The following is a 23572-nucleotide window of genomic DNA, read 5'->3' on the forward strand; positions in this document are numbered from 1 at the left end:
CGTCTTGGAAGTTAAAGGTCGAGAGGAAATGACAAGAATGTTATGTTTCATTAAAACCAAGAACGTTAATATGGAACCCAGCAAGATATTTGCAACATGAACACACTTGATGAACGTATTGGTGCTCATATTGCTAAACATAGAAACATAGAAGACTGACGGCAGAAAAAGACCTCATGGTCCATCTAGTCTGCCCTTATACTATTTCCTGTATTTTATCTTACAATGGATATATGTTGATTCCAGGCATGTTTAAATTCAGTTACTGTGGATTTACCAACCACGTCTGCTGGAAGTTTGTTCCAAGGATCTACTACTCTTTCAGTAAAATAATATTTTCTCACGTTGCTTTTGATCTTTCCCCCAACTAACTTCAGATTGTGTCCCCTTGTTCTTGTGTTCACTTTCCTATTAAAAACACTTCCCTCCTGAACCTTATTTAACCCTTTAACATATTTAAATGTTTTGATCATGTCCCCCCTTTTCCTTCTGTCCTCCAGACTATACAGATGTTCATTAAGTCTTTCCTGATACGTTTTATGCTTAAGACCTTCCACCATTCTTGTAGCCCGTCTTTGGACCCGTTCAATTTTGTCAATATCTTTTTGTAGGTGAGGTCTCCAGAACTGAACACAGATGTGGTCTCACCAGCGCTCTATATAAGGGGATAACAATCTCCCTCTTCCTGCTTGTTATACCTCTAGCTATGCAGCCAAGCATCCTACTTGCTTTTCCTACTGCCCGACCACACTGCTCACCCATTTTGAGACTGTCAGAAATCACTATCCCTAAATCCTTCTCTTCTGAAGTTTTTGCTAACACAGAACTGCCAATACAATACTCAGATTGAGGATTCCTTTTCCAATGAAATAAACCAATGAAAAGTGCTATAATTTGGGTTAACAAAGTTAGCAATGGCCTAGAATCAGGGGTCAAGCAGGAATAGTATTGCAAAATATTTGTACTGCAGTCAGGTTTTGTTTAGATGTCTTTAACCTCCATAAAAGAAAGGATGCAATAGAAGCCTTTACGATAAAGAAAATAAAAACATTTCTCAGTGTAGAAATTCCCTTTTAATGTGAAATAATTTGTTTAAAAGATACCAAGGTTATGTATATCCTCTTCTTGTTTAGCAACTGCATTCTGTTCCAATGATTTGCTTGTTAAGCAAAATTGAAAGCCAGAGAGATTGAGTGCAAAGATCATTGTTATTCAGATAAAGTTCCTGTATACAGAAGCCTGTACCTCAGGGGTGGGTTCCAATTTTTTTTACTACCACTCTGTGGGCGTGGCTTATTTTATGGGAGGTGCTTGATAGTCATGTGATGATGGGTGTGTCTTCATGTGACTGGGTGGGGGAGTTGTTGGGTGGCCTCTCCTCACCTTAAAGGCCTCAACAAGATACAGTAATACCTCGTCTTACGAACCTAATTGGTTCCCGGGGGAGGTTCGTAAGACGAAAAGTTCGTAAGACAAAACATTGTTTCCCATAGGAAACAATGTAAGATCAATTAATCCGTGCAACGAAAAAAAAATGCAAAAAAACCCCTCCGCCCGGCTGTCACCTTTTGAAACAGCCGGGGGGGCTTCTCAGCGTCCTCCTGAACCAGAATGCCAAACCCGAACTTCTGGGTTCAGCGTTCAGGAGGACGGCGAGAAGCCCCGCCGCCCAGCTGTCACCTTTTAAAACAGCCGGGGGCTTCTTGGCGGCCTCCCGAACGCCGAACCCGGAAGTTCGGGTTTGGTGTTCGGGTTCAGAAGGAAAAAGTTCGTAAGAAGAGACAAAAAATTTGTGAACCCCGGGTTCGTATCTCGGGTTGTTCATAAGACGAGGGGTTCGTATCATGAGGTACCACTGTACAATTTGCCTGTCTATTTATTACTACTGAACATCCAAAATATACTATTTAATCCTATTTATATGTGCCAGATTGTGTACATACATATTATACACAGGCACACAAAAAGATACATTATCTACTATATACAGTACACTATATGTGTATGCACGCGCACACTCACACACACACAGAGCTCTTCTAAAACTACACATTCAATCTCTCTTACTGCATTTGCAAACACATCTAGAGAACACTTTCTACCACACATTTAACCATAACATCTGTACACACATGCCTTCAGATGTTCTTTCAAAGCTTGCACATCACCATTAGAGCCAGGAAATATCATGGATTGAGTAAAATATGGTGAAACTCACTTAACAATGCTCTTGCTTAGCAACCAAAATTTTGGGCTCAATTGTGGTCATAGGTCAAGGATTATTTATGCCTTCCTCTGCATGGCAGGCTTGTCAAAGTAAACTCCTCCTTTCTGGAAATTTTCCTCTCTGTTGGAGGCACCAAAATAATGCGGACAATGTAAGATTTCCTGCTGCAGCATGGGATTGGACTAGAAGACCTCTGAGATGTCTTCCAGCCCTAAATTGCTGTGCTGTTTCAAAGTGTCTTCTGAAGCCAAGTCTAGTGGCAGGGTTTGTGGTGCTTCCTTCCTCTTCTTCCTCTCTCTCTCTCTTCCTTCCTTCCTTTTACTTTCTTTTCCTTTCTCTCTTTCACTTTCTCTTTCTTTTTCTTTCTTGTCTTCTCTCTCTCTCTTCTTTTTCTTTTTCTCTTTCTTCTCTCTCTCTTTCTCCCTCTCTCATTTCCTGTGAAGAACCCCAGAAGGTTTTTGGTAGCAGGGGCTTTCCCAAATATGCCCATGTTACACCAACACTCCGCAGTCTGCATTGGTTGCCGATCAGTTTCCGGTCACAATTCAAAGTGTTGGTTATGACCTATAAAGCCCTTCATGGCACCGGACCAGATTACCTCAGGGACCGCCTTCTGCTGCACGAATCCCAACAACCAGTTAGGTCCCACAGAGTGGATCTTCTCCGGGTCCCGTCAACTAAGCAATGTCGCCTGGCGGGACCCAGGGGAAGAGCCTTCTCTGTGGCAGCCCCGACCCTCTGGAACCAACTCCCCCCAGAGATTAGAACTGCCCCCACCCTCCTTGCCTTTCGTAAACAACTTAAAACCCACCTCTGCCGCCAGGCATGGGGGAATTGAGATCCTCTTTCCCCCTAGGCCTTTACAATTCTATGCATGGTATGTATGTATGTATGTATGTATGTTTGGTTTTTATATTAATAGATTTTTAATCATCAATACTAAATTACTATTGTACACTGTTTTATTGTCGCTGTTAGCCGCCCTGAGTCTCTGGAGAGGGGCGGCATACAAATAAATAAATGAATGAATGAATGAATGAACGAACGAACGAACGAACAAACGAACAAACAAACAAACAAACAAACAAACCCCCAGATCTTTTGAAATTGAGAATATGCCATTGATCATCAGGCATTCTTAGAGCTTCACTGTTAACTAGCTTAGAAGGGTAACTTAGCAGGCACTTATAATAAGCTCTCAACTCAAACTCCATGCACATGGGGATCTCCAAACAGTGAGGGTTTCTTTCTTTCTTTCTCCCTTGAAGCCCTCACCCCATGCCCCATTTTTGGCTTAGCAAGCCTTCCTACATCCTGTTCTGTCGGGCTCTCTGGTAGACTCCTCCCAAAAATTCACAGGTACAAATTTCAGACACACACACGTTTGAAAATTCAAAACAATGTTCTTTATAATGAAAATTCCCTTAACCTAAGCCCTCTTTTGATATAGCAAAGAGCACTTGTCTCCAAACAAACTGGTAATTTGTACAAGTCCCTTATCAGTTCTGTGATACTTAGCTTGCAGCTGTGAGGTAATTCACAGTCCTTCTTCTTTCACAAAGTGAAACACACTTTGCCCTGGTTTAGTTTCAAAGCGGGGAAAAATCAGCACACAAAAGGTCAAAGTCAGGAAAGCAGTCATGAAACACAAGGATCAGATAATCCTCCACAATGGCCAAACCCACAGGCTGCTCTTTATAGCAGCCTCACTAATTACCACAGCCCCACCCAACCACAGGTGGCCTCATTTTCTTTGATAATAATCTCTCAGTTGTTGCTGCCTATGCATCACTCACCGCATGCGTGGCTGTATCATTAACTCTTGTTCTGAATCCAAGGAGGAGCTAGATAATTGATCTCCTTCTGAGCTGTCTGCCACACTCTCCTTCTCCCTGTCACTCATGTCTTCTTGGTCAGAGGAGCCTTCATCAGCAGATTCCACCAGGGGCAAAACAGGCCTGCAGCATGTGGATGTCTCCCCCACATCCACAGTCCTTGGGGCAAGAGCTGGGCCAGAGCTAACCACAACCCATCCCCCCTGGGAGCAAAAGGGGCACTGGGAGACCCAGTGGGGTGGGTTCTAACTTACCTGCTGCAAGTTCACTTCCTCCTGCACTGTGTGGCAAGAAAAACAAAGCTGAAAAACAGATGGCGACCGCATGCACAGTGCCGGAATTTGGCTTCTGTGCATGCTCAAAAGGAAAAATAAATAAATAAATAAATAAACAAACAAACAAACAAACAATAATAATAAAGAAACAGATGGCGGTGCCCACAGACTGCCACCGATTGATCTGGTTTGGTGATGTCACCATGATGACACTAAGAGGTCACTACTAATTTGGGTGAATCAGTCCAAACTGCGCCTGACCCATTTCCCTCCCTTTTTACGGCCTGAAGGGGTAGATAGATTGTTTAAACAAGCTGTCTACATATTCCTGAGGTGTTGTTCTCTGCAGTGTAGTCTTCCCTAAAATATGCTGACTGAAATTTATTGTCAGTTTGTTCTAATAGGGAAGTCACTGGCTAGAAAACAAGATACCATGCGTTCAAGTCCTGCCTAAACTATAAAATACACTTGGGCGACCTTGGGCCTGTCACTCTCTCTCAGCCTCATCTCTTTGGCGCCATCAATTATTTGTAAAAATAAAAAAGGCAGGATGTAAATAAAAAAATAAAATAAAAAACAAGGTCAGCTGTCTGATCTTAGTTGATTAGAGTCCTGTTGTGCCTGAAACTGACTAGATTTTAATCACACTGAAGACTATTTTTAATGAGGTGCATAAAATTTCATTGTAAACTTCATTGTAAGTGCACTCATTGGTCGTACATTTTTATGAGAGTTTATTAATGTCATATTTGTCAAGGATTAGTTCAATCCTAGATGACATTCCATTATGTTACCATATAAGGTAAAAGAAGGATGTAAGCGTGTTAAACAGTAATGAATACTGAGTCATAGAGTGTAAACTGCAATCTGATTGGGCCAGAGCAGTATAAAATGTAAAGCCACTTTACAATGATTGTTGGCTGTATATGTTTGCTGTTGTTGTTGGTAATATTGTTTGTTGGCTGGCTGGAGCAGTTTGAGCACGAGTTAATTATTGAGTTAGAGCTGTAGTGTTGATATGGAGAAACTTGGATTGGTTTAGTATTTAAATGTAAGTAAGCTTTACTGCATATAGTTAAAGCGAAGTTTGTTCCTGTAAATAGAAGACTAAAACAGAAGATATTTTGAATGCACTGAACGGATAAAACTGTTTACTATTGTTTTCTGCAAAAGTGTCTTCGTTATTTCTCTGCACTGGTTCCTAAATTGCCACACTATAAATTCTGGTATCTTGTCAAGTCTCACTGCATAGCTCTGTATATCTGAACAATATTTGCAAATAAACAGTCAACCAAAGTAATTGCTAACTGAGGAATGGCTGTACAAATAAACTGGACTACTGGTCTTTCAGATGAAGGTGCTTATATTAGAGATTGTCAGATGCTGTAACATTGTTTCTGAATTTCCGAATGCAATATATGTGTTAGAATCCCATTTATCATACAAAATATGGGTTACATTAATTACTGCCGCAAACAATAAACAGGTTGTGAATTAAATTGGACACAACAGTTTTCTTCCTTAAAGGCTTACACAAGATTATTATCATACTTGTTTGTATTTTCACAATAGCGTTGAGTACTAAGGTTATGCTGGGGGAAAAATACATTATCCCAAACTGTAATCTTTACTAGAATGTAGAGATTGAATCTCAGCTCACCTTCAAGTTTGCTTTTAAGTTTAAGTATTTTTTTAACTTTTGTTTTACATTTTTTCCACCAACCTAAATATAGGATGTTTGGAGGTGAAAGGTGTTGTTTGACTGAGTCCGCCAATCTGTGTCTCCATGTTGCTTTCCTGAGCAATTCAGAACATCGTGTGATAATATAATCTAACTTCTACATTGTGTAGAATTATAAAATTGTAAAGTTGGAATTGACTTTGTGGTACATTATTCCCTAAATTATTTTTAATAATTATTTTTATTATTGAAATAATCTTCATTTAATCATACATTTTATAGCATTTAGAAACAAGTTTCTAAATATTTGAATATATATTTACAGTGGCTAAAAATAATGATCAATGCCAGTCAGTGATGATGCCAATCAAGATCTTAGGATTTTAATAACTTTAATAGTTGGCCTGGGGTAAGACTTTTTTTAATTGTGATGTGGATATTTTAATTTGAAAAAGTTTATAGCACTGTAATTATGAAAAAAATAGCTTTATATCAGTGGTGAAATCCATTTTTTTACTACCGGTTCTGTGGGCGTGGCTTGGTGGGCATGGTGTGGTGTGGCTTGGTGGATGTGGCAGCGGAAGGATACTGCAAAATCTCCATTCCCACCCCACTCCAGGGGAAGGATCAGGCATGGGCAGAAGCCGGAACACCCGGAAACGTCATTCCACTGGTGAAAACAGAGCGCGTAGGCTCGTTCCGGTAGAACAGTGGCTGGGTGAGCGGGGCACTCACAGCACGGCGGGGCGGAGTGGGAGCAGGGGGGAAAGCCACTGCATGGGGCAAACAGTGGCGAGTGGGCAGTGGGAGGGGTGAAAGTGGCAAGCAGCGGCAAGCGGGCACTTACCTTTTTGCGTGTTTCTGGGTTCTTTTCACTTCTGCGCATGTGCAGAACCTGAATCCCATGCAGAGGCGCGCTCCCAGCCCGTTCCAGTAGGGCTGGGAATGGTGGCCCACCCCTGGGAAGGATACTGCAAAATCCCCATTTCCTCCCAATCAGCTGGGACTCAGTAGGCAGAGAATAGATGGGGATGGGGCCAGTCAGAAGTGGCATTTACCGGTTCTCTGAACTACTCAAAATTTCCACTACCGGTTCTCCAGAATCTGCTGGATTTAACCCTGTTTTACATTCTGAACTATACTAAAATATACTCAACTATACTAAACTAAAAGTATCTGCTAGATAAAAAAATTTTACCCAAAGAAGTAAAAGAATTTTTACCAGAATGGAAAGAATATTGATGATGGAGACTCCCAATATAACTTATAATTTAAACTTCAGTCTTGATTGTTACCCATTTGCCCTGGAGTAAACCCCATTGGACTTACCTCTGAATAGACATACATAAGATTGCATTGTTAATGTAGCCTTTAGCATAATAGAGGTCAAAGACGTTCACCTGATAAGTATGGCTTAAAGTCCATCAACATGCTTGCGTAATATAGCATTGCTTTTTGGAAAGATATACTGGTAATTTTAAGTGATGAAGCCACAGAAATATTATCTATAATGTCAAAAGATTCCAGGAACAAACTTAGCAGTAAAATCTGCTGTTGAAAATACAGTGTATTCCTAAATCACAATAGGAATTGTGTACAAGTTCTTTTTAAAAAAATATTACAAATTGAAGTAATACAGGTAGTCCGCAACGTATGACCACAACTGAACCCAAAATTTATGTTGCTCAGTGAGAAATTTGTTAAGACAGTTTTGCAACATTTTACAACTTTTCTTGCCACATTTGTTAAGTGAATCATTGTAGTTCTTAAAGGTTATTAAGTGAATCTGGGTTTCCCCATTGTGTTTGCTAGTCAAGTCACAAAAGGGACTGTGGAACACTGCAATTGTCATAAACGTGGGTTGGTTGTCCAGCATTTGAATGTAAATCACGTGACCATGGGCATTCTTCAGTGGTCGTGCAACAGAAAAATAATCATGTCACTTTTTTCAGTGACATTGTAACTTTGAATAGTCACTAAATGAACTGTTGTTAAATCGAGGATTACCTATATTAAATATGTAGGTGATAAATCCCACAAAATATGTTGTTAAAATAAAATAAATAAAAATTAATTACTCTCACAAGCTACTAAACCTTTTCTCTTCTTTAAGCTTGCCCTAATCATTTGGGAACAACCTAAGGCTCAAATAAAATCCTGATAGTTACAGTCCATGCAAGTAAATTAAATTAAATTGACTTGAGCAGTTCTCCTTCCAGAGTCCAATTCCATCACCCATGCCTACTCTTTAATGACAGTAACAATGACCGAGTCCCATTCCCGCCCTTTTAAATTATCTAAGTCAATGGAATGAGTCACTATTGTCATAGGTATACTATTTCCACATTTATGTATTCTACTATCACTCTTGTATTTGGACATTGATATAGATAGTCAAACCAATATCCAGATGGATTATGAACTCATAAAAAGAAAGAGATATTAACAAAGTACAATACCACATTTGCAGAAACATTGCTCTGCCGCCAGGCATGGGGGAATTGAGATACTCTTTCCCCCTAGACCTTTACAATTTTATGCATGGTATATCTGTACGTATGTTTGGTTTTTATAATAATGGGTTTTTAACTGTTTTTAGTATTGGATTATTATTATATGCTGTTTTATTACTGTTGTTAGCTGCCCCGAGTGTGCGGAGAGGGGCGGCATACAAATCCAATAAATAGCTAGATAGATAGATAGATAGATAGATAGATAGATAGATAGATAGATAGATAGATGGATAGATGGATGATTTGTGTCTACTTGTTGCTTACATTACATCCCTGAAACTTATTGTTACAACATGTAGCTTATTGTTACCCAATAGTTAACTGCAATGTAAATAAACTACATGGGCCTCAGATAATCACAAATGAATCCTATTAATGTTAGGAATAATAATTCTAATTCAAAGAGATCCTATGTGCCTGATTCTTGGGGATGTTTTTCAAATGGAACGGTGACAGTATAAGCAAGGTCTTTTCAATAAAATTTGACATTTTTTAAAGCATGAATAATTATGTATATTTAAGAAAGAAGTCTCAGGCTCAGACACATTTGAGACATATTTAATTTTTTTACAATAAATATAAGGAAAAGTCATCTAAAATTAATAATAAATATATTTTATTTTTCAGGTTAAATTATATCAATCAATCTACTTAGATATAATATTTATATAGACACAATTTTTTCAGGTTTTCATTTGATTTTTGAAAGGACTTGATTTAAATTAAAACTTCAAGATCTTTCACTAGAATGAACAATAAAGAAATAGATAAATCCAAAATTATTAAATGACATTTCTCCCTAAGGATAGACGAAAGTTAAACAGGAAAATCAGAAACATGTTTATTTATATTAATTCTGTAATAATAATCTCCTGAAGGGGAGTGACTACCAAACCAATCTTCAAAAGAATTAGTAGTTTGAGAAACCTACCTATTGCTTGGGGCAAAAAAAGAGGATATTATGGAAGGATGGATGAATGGATGTTGGCAGTACAACTTGGCCCACCTACCAAAGCTGAGCAAAAAGTTTGTGTCTGAACTTGTGACTCTGGGAACTGGGAATCAAAGTACTGTACTTCCTGTATCCAAAAGGGTTTTCTTCATGCTTGTATGATGGCTTTTGAGAAATGATTTATTCTTACTCACTAGACAGACTGTATTGAAACCAATTAAGTTATTTTTATGACAATTATTTTGGAATATAATACTTGAAGGCTGTGAAGAATTTTTGCAATACTCAGTGATGATATTAAGGCAGCATATCTGAATGTAAAACTACGTTATGTCTTCCCACTGTCACAAATGTAGCTGCACTACCTCCAGCATATATACTCAGGGGTGGCTACTGACCGGACGGGGGGAACGCAGTGGGGTAGCAAAAATAGAGATCCAACCCCAGAGCACCTAATTTACACTGAAAGATGTTGAAAAAAAATGCAAAAGCCATGCCCACAGTGTGGTAGTAAAAATTTTGGTAGCCCTTCACTGTATATATTGTATACATTATCTCATATATCATTGTGGAATACAATGTATGTGCATTTAGAATAGCAATAGCATTTAGACTTACATACGGTGCTTTACAGCCCTTTCTAAGTGGTTTACAGAGAGTAAGCATATTGCCCCCAACAATCTGGGTCCTCATTTTCCCAACCTTGGAAGGATGGAAGGCTGAGTCAAACTTGAGGCTACTGAAAATGTCAAGCTCAGTCTTGTCTGATAGGTTTGTGTGCAAAATATACATTCTCAATAATTGAACTGGATGAATCCTCAAGTAACAACTTATCTCCTGGCACATTAACTATGCACTATTGTAAAAGAGCCTCACAATTCAGGGTTGTTGTTTTTCTTGAATAAAGAGCAAAGATGTTAGATGAGCTTTGTTATCTAAATAGTCCTATACTACACCCATATTATGGCGGTGAATCTTTGAATACAATTCAGACGATGTGCTCCAGAATTCAGGTGAGCATAGCACTTCTCTGGTCTTTTATTTAAAAAGCTCCACAATTTTACAGAAATGATGTGAAATGGTGTGGCTGATTTAAGAATTACATTAACTTTTATGAACTGACAGCTTAAAGCACCAGTACTTTTTGTTTGTTTGTTTCAGGCTTGCAAAGAAGGTAGAACAGAGGATAAACAGTTACAATGAATATATGACAAAATTCAAGAAGCACTTCTTGTGAACAATTTTCGAAGCACATGCATATACAGTGGTACCTCTATTTGAGAACACCTCTACTTGAGAACTTTTCTAGATAAGAACCGGGTGTTCAAGATTTTTTTGCCTCTTCTTAAGAACCATTTTCTACTTAAGAACCCGAACCTGGAAAAATTTCCCAGGAAATTTGAGAGTGACACGAAGGCCCGGACAGTTTCCTGCCATTCCACCTTTAATCCCGACCATCTCGGGCTTTTCTGGGCTGCCAGAGGAGCCTTTCGGTGGTGCTTAAGGAGGCTTTGGCAGTCCAGAGCGAACAAAGCATTTTCCTTTCTCTGGGTGCTTGGAGAGGGAATAAACCACTTTGCTGTGGTAACTCCCTTGCGCTGCGTCCCACACACCCGGCGCGAGGTTGCCTCCCAGAGCATCTGGCCGCGGAAAGGGAAAAGGGAGTGCTTCTCCCCGGCCGAATCAATTCTGGTTCAGCCAAACCGAGGAGTCACCACAGTGAAGGAAAGTTGCCAGCTACAAAGTGAGTGAGCTAGAGAAGAGGGGAGCCCTTCAGCATGGGAAGGAAGAGGAAACAGGTAGCAGCAGCAGCAGCTACCTTTCGGTCAAAGGAGCGGGAGGTTCCCCCCTCTTGCCTGCCTGGGTTTCTTTCTCTGGTGCAGTGTATGGAAGGCAGCCTTACGCCAGGTGTATGGGAGGCATGTGCTCCTCGCTACCTCAGAGTCCCTCTTTTTTATTAAGCCTTAAAGTTTTGGATTTTTTGGATTCACCTAACCTCACCTTCTTCCTTAGGCAGCGACTGTCCTCCTCCTCCTCTTTCTCTTGCTCCCATCCAAATTCCAAGCTTTTATTTCTTTCCTAATGGGTTTGCACGCATTATTTGCATTGATTCCTATGGGAAAAATTGCTTCTACTTACAAACTTTTCTACTTAAGAACCCGGTCACGGAATGAATTAAGTTCTTAAGTAGAGGTACCACTGTATGGGTTAAAGGTAACAGAGCTGGGTTGCAAAAATATGGATGATCACAAGATGGCGGCACAAATAGTCTCCTGTATCTCTACTGCCATACATCAGTGGTCTAGATTTGCAGCTTATCCTCTTGATATCATCCTGATGTACAGAAATGATGTGATATAATTGTAGAGAGAACCTCAGATTCTATAGGGCTCTTAACATTGATGCTGATTGGTCCCAGTTCTATTGTTATGGAAGTCACCAAAAGGCAAAGGGCATAAAACCTGTCTTGGTTGCGGCAAGTCACAAGAGATGATAGCATTATTACATAAAATAAAAGTCAGAGATCCTGATTTAGAAAGGAGAAAAATTGATGTCCTGTTCTCTTGGGTGTATTTTAAATTGTAACAACTTGGACTTTTTCATCAATAATACATTCCTCAGTGTATTTAGCCATTAAGCTGAAAAAAATGAGATTGATCTCTTGTAGCTTTTGCCGTTTCTTGCAGCCAGAACATAATTCAATTCTGATTAAGTAATTATTTTAGCTGCATATAACAATTACTCCACACAAAGCATTATGTTTGTTAAATTACTGCATTTTATATAGAACTGCATGAGAAAACTTATTTATCAAACTTTTATCAGGTTGCCTAGAGCTCAAATTGCCAGATCTGATAAACCAGCCTTATTGATTCAAAACTGGCATTAGTTTTTTATTCTAATGAAATAGCTGGGTGCTATTTTAAGTGTTTACTTTTTAGTTGTTCTGAAAGTCCTTGAAAAAATTAGCTAATGTCAATACGTATAGTATTTCAGGGTGCACTGAAGTTCTTCAACAGTTTTTCTAACATAACCTGATATCTGACTAACAGGGGAACCACAATTTCTGAAGAGTATTATTTCATATACACAATTCCACAAGAGCACCCCCACCCTCAAACTTGGTCTGTGTTTACAAAACACAATGAACAACAATCTGTCCAATCTCATTTTAGGAAGCCATGTTGTGCAAACCTAACCCATGTGCTTAAGTTTATGGTTCAGTGCATTACACAAGCCCAGAAAATTTCACAATGATTAAGTTAATGATAGGTAATTGTATCATGTTAAAATAGATTTTATGGACATGCATAAAATACCTCACTTTTATGATTGACTCTATTTGGGGAAAGCAAAAGACTAATCAATCATATGTCCAGTTAATCACGGTGAATCGGGTTCCCTTCAAGTTTGGCTAATGCTTCATTTCATCTGCTACAATAAATAACTCAACTAGCTCTCTTCATGTAAGTTTTTTCAATAACATAATAAAATAAGAGAAGGGAAGCATATCTAGTAGTCCATTATCCCTTAAAGCAGGGCTGTCAAAACTCGCGGCCTGTGGCCTGGATGTGCCACACGCTGACCACACCCACGCCCAGTTTAGCGAAGGGGGGGGGGAAGTTGCTATGTCTTGTGACGATGTGAGTTTAACACTCCTGCCTTGAAGGGTAACATGGTGCAGTAGCTAGTCTTTTTATTATTAAGGCCTTTCCCATCATAGCTTTTTAACTTAATGAAGGAATATTTCTGATTCTATATTTGAGATCTCATATTTCATCAAGGAAGTGTTTCCATTATGGGATTACAGTAGTACCTCTACTTAAAAACTTAATTCGTTTCGTGACCAGATTCTTAAGTAGAAAAGTTTGTAACAAGAAGCAATTTTTCCTATAGGAATCAATGTAAAAGCAAATAATGCGTACAATTGGGGAAACCACGGGGAGGGTGGAGGCCTTGTTTCCTCCCAGGAGATTCCTAGAGAGGCCCCATGAAGGCTTCTCCCCACCTTTTCTGGCCTTGTTTCCTCCCAGGAGATTCCTAGAGAGGCCCCATGGAGGCTTCTCCCTGCCTTTTTCGGTTACAGTTTCGGAGGCTCGGGTTTGTAAGTGGAAAATGGTTCTTGAAAAGAGGCAAAAAAATCTTGAACACATGGTTCTTATCTAGAAAATTTCGTAAGTAGAAGCGTTCTTAGGTAGAGGTACCACTGTAAACAGAACATTTCTACAAAGTCAAAAATAACAAGATCTTATATTTATTTATTTATTTAAATATGGCTGCCCACTTATTCACAAGGAACTCTAGGTGGCTAACAATATAATTAGAACATAAAGCCACATGAACAATAACAGTTGAAGTCCCAATAAAACTTGCCTCTATCAATCAAGCACAACCACAACCACTAGTTCCATCAACATCCTTGTTCCCGTAGGCCAAGGCTGTCAAACTCTTGGCCCATAGGCCAGATGTGTCACATGCTGGCCATGCCCCTGCCTGGTTTAGCAAAGGAGAAAAAAGTCGTGCTGCTGCTGTGAAACCATGAGTTTGACACCCTGTTGCAGGCCAACAAGGTTGAGTCCTTTGGTATATCTGGAGGGATGGGAGACTATTGCATGACAGGGTAGTACACTTCCAGGGCCACACAAGATGATACTGTTTCAGTTGCCATGTCAGTTCAGTGAAGTGGTAGAACTGAAGTCTCCAAGGACTATACTGCCTGTCCATCCTTGGTTGGGGGGGGGGGGAGGAACATTAACCCCCTCAGAACGGGTTCGCAATTTAGGTGTCCTCCTAGATTCTCAGCTGAGATTGGAGCAACATCTCTCAGTTGTAGCTGGTGGGACCTTTTCACAGGTTCGGCTAGTGCACCAATTGCGACCCTGCCTGGATCAGGAGTCTCTTGTCATGGTCACTCGTGTCCTTATCACCTCACAGCTCGACTATTGCAAGTCTATTAGAAACTGGTGCAGCTCACTTAATAGTAGTGTTAACTAGTTATACTGCCAATTCTCCCACTATCACCACATAACTGTATTCTGACATAGCAGAGCTTTTGAAACAAAAGGAATATGCACTGTTTTTCTAGGGAGCATGCCAGCAGTCAAATGCAGAACAGTAATGCAGTTTTTATGGTATTGTATCGATGTTTTTACTGCTTTTTTACTTGTATTGTATTTATAACTGTTGTTAGCCGCTCAGAGTCTGTTTCGGAGTGAGCGGCGTATAAATGCAATAGATAGATAGATAGATAGATAGATAGATAGATAGATAGATAGATAGATAGATAGATAGATAGATTTGTAGTTACCTGGTGCAAGCATCTCCACTCTTTGCATGTTCCTGTGATATAGGACAACATTTCACTTCATGCCTTGGACCACTACCACAGTAACATCCCATTATAAACTAGGTCATTGTATACTGCTCGAAAAAATAAAGGGAACACTCAAATAACCCTTCCTAGATCTGAATGAATTAAATATTCTCATTTGTTCTGTACAAAGTTGAATGTGCACAACAGCATGTGAAATTGATTGCCAATCAGAGTTGCTTCCTAAGTGGACATTTTGTATTTCACAGAGGTTTGATTTACTTGGAGTTATATTGTGTAGTTTAAGTGTTTCCTTTGGGTTTTTTTTTAAGCAGTGTATTTTATGAGGAGCAAACTTTATGAAAGTTAATGTCCATTCTGAGCATAGATGCACACTAGAAGTTTTAAGTTATCCCCTCCCAAATTGTACCACTTGCCACAGTCTCTTTAAAAAAGACAAGTTGCTTCATATATATCCCTGTGAGGTGTGAGGACCTCAGTGAAGGAAGACTACTCTTAGAAGGCATGTGAGCTTAATTTAGGACATTGTTTCTCAACCTTGGCAGTTTAAATATGTGTGGACTTCAACTCCCAGAATTCCCCAGCCAGCAATAAAAAAATAACACCATCCCGGCCTGGTTGGGGAGTTCTGGGAGTTGAAGTCCACACATCTTCAAACTGCCAAGGTTGAGAAACACTGATTTAGGATGAAGGAAAGGCAAAGAGAAACGCCAAGTTAACAAAAAAAAAAAAACCCGCATTCTTTGCTGGAAACCACGGAAGACAACTCTGAAAGGGTTAAGGCTGGCTTGGCCGGGCTCTGTTGTGCGTATGCAATAATCTGTGTGGCTCTCTTGGCCGCCTGACAAAAGAGTTGCCTCCTTCTCCTCCACCCCTTTGCACGAAGTAGGATCCTTGAGCTAACGCAGAGGCTTTGCCAACTGCTCCATATTTGCCTTCTATTACACATTTACATACTGAGGGAAAGAGAGGAGAGCGAGCTTCTTCTACCCGCAGACACCAACATTTTCTATTACAGTTGGTAAGGGAAGCCGCTGTAATCACACACCGGAGGGGAGGAGAAATAATAATAATTATTTTTCTTATTAAAAAGCCAAAAAAAATTAAAAATAGCCCCAACCCCTAAAAGCCCTTGAGATCAACTGGCACGTATTTTTCCCCCGCCTTCCCCAACAACCCCAAGTCTCCATTGACACTTTATGTACAGTAAGTGGCTTTTTTTTTCCTTTTTAAATCCCTCCTCTGCTTTTCGCTTCTTTCCCTTCCTTCTCCACCCTCCCTCCTCCTCCAAGCAAGCCTCTAGATATTTCCAGCTGGAAAAACACATACAAGGTTACTGGAAAGGGGTGGCGCGGGGGGGGGGGGGAGGAGAACGTAGCGCTTTGCTATGCCACGGGTTGCAAGGCAAAAGTCGCTCTGTGAAGAATTCCCTCAATTGCATCGCTGCTGCTGCTGCTGCTTTTTCCTCACGTTCTTTTTTTCCTCCCTCCCTGTTTCTCGCTCTCCCTACCCCTCCCCGGCCTTTATGTGTCAAGGCCGGAGCGAGAGGAGGAGGAGGAGGGGGGGAAACCAGGCCGGGATGGTGTTATTTTTTACGTGCTGCTGTGGGTGGTGCTGCCTGAAATTCTTTGCATTCTGGGCAGACGAGAAATCCGCCTCTCCCCCCCACCCCTTACACGCTCCGTAAAAGCGGAGAGTAAAGAAATGTATTTATTTATTTTCGATTTATAAGCCGCCCGTCTCTTGGAGGGACTCAGGGCGGCGTACAGCAATGAAACAATAATTTTTTTAAAAAAACAAATATTAAAGAGCAGGAAGTCGTATGACACCCCCCCCCCCCCACTCCGAGGCCTCCCCACCCGTACATATGGCTTGCGTGGTGGTTTTCCTTTCTCTCTTATAAAAACCTCCACAGGGCACCCACTGGCGTTAAACTGGGGCTGCCGAGAGAGAGCGTGAGGGAGCCTTTCACCGCTGCCTCATCCCTAAAGTGCGTGACTGGCGGCCCGGGGAGCCATTGGTGTGGGGAGCTGAAGCGCAGGCCGCGGAGTATTTTTCCCCCCCCCCCTCCGAGCGCGTCCCGAAGCAACGCCCTCCGCCGGCTGCCTCGCTGGCCGCCGCCGTCTGGCTAAGAGTCGCGTTCCTCCTCCTCCTCGCCGCTGCTCGAAGGCCAGCTAGGCTTGCCGAGGGCGAGCGGAAGAGCGCCCGCCTTTCCCTCTCTCTCTCTTTCTCCTCCCCCCGGCTTGATAGTAAGGGAGGGCCAGCCGCCGCTGCACTGTGTAGTACGGGGCTGGGTGGTTTTCGGAGGGTTGAATGAAGCGAAGAGGCGGCGCAGGAGGAGGAGGGGGAGGAGGAGGCGGCGCTGGGACTGGGATGTGCCCAGCAGCGGTAGCAGTTCCAGCTCCTCCACTATGCTCCTACATTCAGGCCCCAAATCGGCTGGAGGCTCCTCCGGGCACTGCTACTACTACTACTACAGCAAGGAGTCAGTGAGTGAGTAAAAAGGCCACGGGAGGAGGAGGTAGGGCTCCGTTACAGGTGGAGGGGGACCAAGACGACGAACTGCGTTTCCCCTTCACCTTGACCCCATCCTCCCCGGCGAGCTTCTGTCCCCCCCCCCCCTATAGGTTTTTTTTTCTCCCCCTGGGAAAGAAAGATCTCTCCCACCCCCTACCCCCGTGCTAGGATCTTCCAAGATTTTTGCCAAGGAAAAAAAATCGGCTTTTTTTCTTCTTTCTTTTTAATAGATCCGGCAGAGTTGCTTGCACCCCCTTTAAGAAAAAGGAAGGGGGGGGGAAGGGAGGGGGAAAAAAGAAGCAATTCCGCGTATCGCTGCCTTTTGAAATCCTGTTTTTATGTGCGTCTCGGTGCTGTCCTGCTACCCTTCGCTCGCTCTGGAATTATTTTGCAAAAGTTACCTTTTTTTTTTTTTTTAGTTTGCCGAAGCCTTTAATTCTGATCTGCGAGCCTTGCGTAGCCCTCCCCTCCCCCTCTCAAATGTTAACAGGGAAAGTCTTTTTCTGCATACGCCGATCTGTATTGTACATGCTGATGGGGACAACAAAATAACATTTTTTGAAAGGTAGAGAGAGGTGTTTTGGGGAATTTTGTTAAAAAGAGCAGCCAAGGAAAAGATCAGAATCCAGTGATCGAAAAGAGAGCAAATTGAAAGCTTGTTATATAATGCCACACTATGTGGCTAACAAGAACAAGCTATTTTTATTTTGTTTACCGTAAGGTATGCAATAGGGACTCCTCCAGAATTAATATTTTCCCCTGGTGATCATAAACCCAGATAGAATTGGAAGGAGGAAGGGAATCCCATACTTTATAAATGTCATAATGCACATAATAATTAGTTTTGCAATTATATCTTTGGGTAACCACAATTGTTAGAGAAGGGTTATGTAGTTGCAATGTCTTAGTTTGTGGATTCTTTTTTACCCATGTATTTGAATATGAAATACTTCATGATGGAGCTGATTAAATCTTTAGCAATCCACATTTTATGTTTTTGGCCAGGTTAGTAAATTAGGTAAGATTCAGTGCAACCAGTTACTATGCTGACATCCCAGGGCAGTTTATTTCAGTTTACAGTGAAACCTTAAAACACCAAATTCAGATTTCATCAGTGAATGTGGATTTGTTTGTCTGGCGGGTGAGGACAGCCTAGTGTTGTTGCTCTGAGAATATGGGTTATGAATGAGGAAGAGATAACTGATGAGATAGTGTATTACTTAGAGTTATACGTTTATTTTTCTCCTATTAACTGTTTTACAGGTCATTCTGTGTTGAATAGAAGTATCCTTATTCTCATCTACTGTAAATGTAAGCCAAAAGGTGATAGAGGTTTTCCACATTTCTCTCTGTGTATATTTATGTGTGCGTGTACTGTCATGTACAGACATGTCAGTGGTGTAGGTTTCAGTGCACTCTCTCTAGCCCTGATCAGTCATGTAATTAGATTGAGGTGCCATGGTAACAGACAGTATTCATCGTCCATTCAGGTGCATTTTTCTTGTGACACGGGTACCTCGGATGGGCTTATGTTGCAGGCATGAATAACTTTTTAGTCACTTGTCTACTATTTATGTCTTGCCTGTTTGCATGCGATGCGCATAATTTGTATAAACATTGAAATGGAAAAAAAATTCAGAGGCTGCATGTAATATTGGAGTAATTTCAACTTTGAATTTAGGAGTTGCAAGTCGTAAGATTTTTCTGTACAGAGTTAGTATTTTTTAATTTTTTCTTGTGTATAGATCTTTAGTGGAGGAGTGCTTGTCCACATTAGAAATTAGGTTAAGTTAGTTGCTGAATATTTTCTCTTTTTTAAAAATGTTTTTCCAGAGGTTTGTAATATTATAAACAGTGGTAATGGCTCTTCCCTGCATAAATTTCTGAGTGCAATTGAAAATGTTTAACCTAAAGGTATTAGGATTATTTGAGCTACCCAGAAGGCATTTGTGATTGCTTTTAAACAGCTTCTTTTTAAGTTTAAACTTCCTTTGAGTTTTACAGTAGTTGGTTTATGGTTGGTATTTTATTTTGAAGAAATCCTTTAGGGCAGCTTGTAGGACCGGCAACTTTGGCTGTTTTCCTGTTTGTTTCAGTGGGACTATCCATACATATTTTAGATGACAGCAGCTTTTTACTAGCATAACATTTTATTAATTGGGTTGCTTAAAATAAGAATTAATTTGTTATGTGTTTGATGTTGAGAACTGAGATTTCAGATTTTTATTTTTTTTATTCTTTTCCATCTGCAGTGAAACAAGCTTTATAGAATTTTTAGTCAATCCCTTTATATTTTCACAAGAGTGGCCTTTATAACCTTTTTTATGTGTGTCTATATCATCTTTATTGTCCAAATGTGTCTTGTATGTTCAGAACATCAAACCACTGCAGGAATTTAAAGATTCCAACCCTTAAAAAATATTGCAAGCATAATAGCTTGCAGCTTCCTGGAATGCATTTTCTAGCTGTGCTGTTGATTGATGAACGACTTTTACATCCCAGTTTCTAAAATGTACACAGTGTTTGTTAGGAGTATATAGGTTTGTAAGTAATTCACGATAAAGTTCTCATCTTGGAGCCTAAAAAGTGTCTTTAGATTTTCCCATAAAGACATTTTGTGTAAATAGATAGTTGTGGGGTATGCAAATGCCATGAACATGTAGATTAACAGTTGTAGCATTTTAAAACTTCAGAGTTTATACTAAAAAAAAAATATGTTTCAGTAAAATAATTTGAGTTGGTTGCTTAATCATTTAAAGGCAGCAATCACAAATTACTTTACAGGGCATGCAAAAGTTAAACATTCTGATGTCCTAGTTTATGAATTTGTAGAAATTATGTTTAATCTAAATTGCACCAACAAACTCGGGTAACAGTGAAATAATTTCAGAGTAAAATGCATTGTAATAAAAATAGATTTTATTTGTTTTAGCATTTAACAGGCAAGGGGAGGTTTTTGAGAAAATAAAACAAGTTGGAATTTAATCGTAACAGTCTATTTGTTTGAAGGCCATACTGAGCATAATGTAAATATTTTAGCAGTTTCTTTAATGATTTACATAATTCTTCAATAGTTTTATTTATTTTTTGTATCACTGTTTTAAGCACAATATTAAATTTAGGGAAGAGCAAAGCTTTTTATTACTGTATAGTTAATACATTTTTAATGCAAAGTAAAACACATTTAACAATGCCAGAGATTCATATTTGTATGCTTCTACATCATATGTTGATTTTTTTAAAAAAAGTTATATTTTACAATGCTCCAAGTTATTAAATTATTAATATTTGAAACCTTTCCCTATTAACCATTTTGAAACTGGGAAATATTTATTTTTTATTTTTTTCTCAGTATTGTTGAGTAGAAGCATGTTTTTCATCTGTATATCTAACTGGCATACCGAGTCCCAGCTTCACTTTTGATGATGATCTTTTAGAGCAATTTCTCACACGATTAAAGGAGGCTGTTATTAGTTTACAGACCCCATCACATTCTGTTCAGATTTCTGTTTTGGGCCAGTGTGTGCCATCCAGCAGTCCGGAAACAAAAAAGAAATGAATGTGACAGGCAATAGCAAGAGGAACATAGGATTAATTTTATAGAATGTCTCTTTCTCACGATCCTGCTACTATGATATGATTGACTTGTTTATGGAGCTATATGAATGTGTAGGAATGCTTTAGGCCTATGACTGGGATGTCTGAAGAATTATGTGCTTTTACTTTGGACTTCAAAAGTTATCATAAGGGCTTTTATTTTTAAGTTACGTTTTCTAAGCAACCTTTCTGATTATATTTTTTAAAGTGTCAGATGATCTTTATGGTAGTATTTACTACAGAATTATCTGTTGTGTAATAAAACCCTATCTAGTTCTTTGCTCTGACAGCTGGAGGCAGTGCTTTACATATACTGTATTGGTGTGTATGAGAACAAAAGTAGGCCTCACCCCCCCCCCCCTTTCACAACCAAAGTAGTGACTGTTGAGTGAAATGTTTATTAAGTTCAGGCATAATTTGTTAAGAAGCAGTTTCTTTGTTGAGAGAATCTTTGAGTGCTTTGCTGGCCCATTGATCTGGTGAATAATTAACTGTTTAGGTGGAGTTCATGTACTTAGTACAAATAATAAATTTGGAGAACAATTCTCTATCCAGTTATCTGGGAATAAATTCAGTGAATTGAATAAAATTCCTCATTATTCGCGTAGGGTTATCCTATACAGTAATATGATTAATGTAAGAAATGAATTTTTAAAGCCCTGGATATTAAATTACAGAGTTCTGGGGTGGTGTGTGTGTGTGTAACATTGTATATTGCAATTTAAACAAAAATGATGTAAACATCTAGATAACATTTTAATATGTAAATTATTTCCACAATTTTTAGGAGATTTTGATTTAATAAATTGGTAGATATTTTTGGTAAACTTTTACAAAGGGTAATCAATAATTATAGATATAATGCACTAAGAAAGGTCTCTTGTAGAAGCCTGGTTTAAATGGGATATGTGGAGAAAACAGGATATATAAAGGAAATCTTCTTAATAGATTGCGCTCAATTTGATTAAATCTTCAGTTTAATTTGAATTGAAATAAAAAAGGAGTATGAAGTTCCAGCAGGTGGCGATACATGGTCTATGTTTTCTGGATCAGAAACTAAGCAGAGTCACTTAATTAGTATTTGGATGGGAGGCCACCAGGATATGTACTAGACTAGGAAGCCGGGAAAACATCCTGAAAGAAAGAAGGGGCAAACCACTTCTTTTCATATTGTATTTATGTACACTGAGAGCGTATGCACCAAGACAAATTTCTTGTGTGTCCAATCACACTTGGCCAATAAAATAATTCTGTTCTGTTCTATTCTATTCTTGCAGGAAAATGACACAAACATCTCCCTAAAATCACCAGGAATTTAGCTTGAGTTAAAGTAGACTTTACAGTTTGAATTTAAAAGTACAGAGAGGTATACATGTATGTGCAAACATATAATTTCAAGGAAGAATGTTTTGCTTTTCAACATATGATTTCAAGAAATCTGAAACTATATGTTATAAAATAAGCTGATCCAAAGAAAGGAAATATAATGTACTTATATTTGTAAGGGTTTGTGCCTTAAATATTGCTTTGTGTCAGGGATAATGTAGCAACCATAAAAATGAGGAAAGAGATGATAAAGTACATCAGCTGATCCCAAACATTTTTTATTAAATTACTTTCCCTTTTATATTATTATTTAAGCTAAAAAATTTCTGCTGAGGTTCTGTGAATGATGCATTCTGATAAATATACACACAATTTTATGTTTTTTATGCTAGTAGATGGTCTAATATGGGTGGATTAGTTTTTTTAAAAAATATGCTATAATAGCTTTAGATTCTTGTTATTTATTTTCTGTTACTTCGTTTTAATGGGAAAGCTTCTTTTGAAAAATAAGACATTTGATTTGTATAGATAGATCATGGCTTCTCAAATAGTGGGGAGAGCCCCTGGGGCGGAGGTGGGGCATGTGTGACCCCTGGAAATATGTGTGGTCCCTCTTGATCTATTCCCCCAGATGGGGAGTGTTTTCCAAGTTGCACGCTGCTCCGAGCTCAGAGAAGGTGGCTAGGCAGAGTGGGGCGCCTGCATGGGTTCTTCTTGTTTTTGGTGGGCGCCACAGCAGCCATGAACTTAAGCTGGCCTGGCCCCATGTAAAAAGAGGGCCCCTAACCACAGTAGCCTATGCCTGTCTCCATTGAGTTCAGTGTGACTTACTCCCAGGTAAGTGGCTAGAGCAGCCTTTCCTAGCCAATAGTTTTCTTGCAGCTTATAATTAGTAAAATAATAAATATTAACCCTAAAATTCCATTGGGGCCCAGATTGGAGAGTTGGAGGGCCATGAAACATTTACTTCTTCTGTGTGTGTGTGTGTGGGGGGGGGTGTTGTAACAGAAAATAATTGAGAAGCACCGAGATAGATACAGGTGTGTCCTTGTAATATCACCGTAGGCTGGTTTGCACAATTTTGTGCAAGTTCTTAGAAGAATTCAGTGTGTCACTGTAGCTAACTGTGTGATGCCAACATTATTTGAAGTACAGATTTAGGTGATTTTCCCCCGTGATTTTCCCCCGTTACACAGTCTTGTAACAGCATTCTTATGTGTCATCTGGCAATATTGACCTCTGTTGTATCACACTAGAGCAAATCATTTACATTGGCCTGATTCAGTTTTGTTGTTGTTTATTTTGGGGTTAATGAAA

The 23572-nt window shown here is 39.6% G+C and overlaps 1 protein-coding gene across 9 annotated transcripts in view; it reads left to right on the top strand.

The window, feature by feature from the left end:
* ATXN1 (ataxin 1) overlaps positions 1-23572 on the top strand; it is a 349478-nt gene that overhangs the window by 48299 nt on the left and 277607 nt on the right. Inside the window, exons 1-2 of one of the 9 annotated variants that reach the window (XM_070747306.1) lie at positions 16925-17308; positions 18596-18643. The exons of 1 other annotated variant lie outside the window; for it this stretch is intronic. The gene's annotated coding sequence lies outside the window, so the exon portion shown is untranslated. Of the gene's footprint in view, positions 1-15775; positions 15837-15936; positions 16022-16129; positions 16148-16755; positions 16806-16891; positions 17337-18595; positions 18644-23572 lie in introns of those variants that run through there. 7 more of the 9 variants (XM_070747310.1, XM_070747308.1, XM_070747312.1 and 4 more) reach the window with 7 other exon arrangements.

The sequence above is a fragment of the Erythrolamprus reginae genome, chromosome 3 (assembly GCF_031021105.1).
Source record: "Erythrolamprus reginae isolate rEryReg1 chromosome 3, rEryReg1.hap1, whole genome shotgun sequence".
Classification (NCBI taxonomy): domain Eukaryota; kingdom Metazoa; phylum Chordata; class Lepidosauria; order Squamata; family Dipsadidae; genus Erythrolamprus; species Erythrolamprus reginae.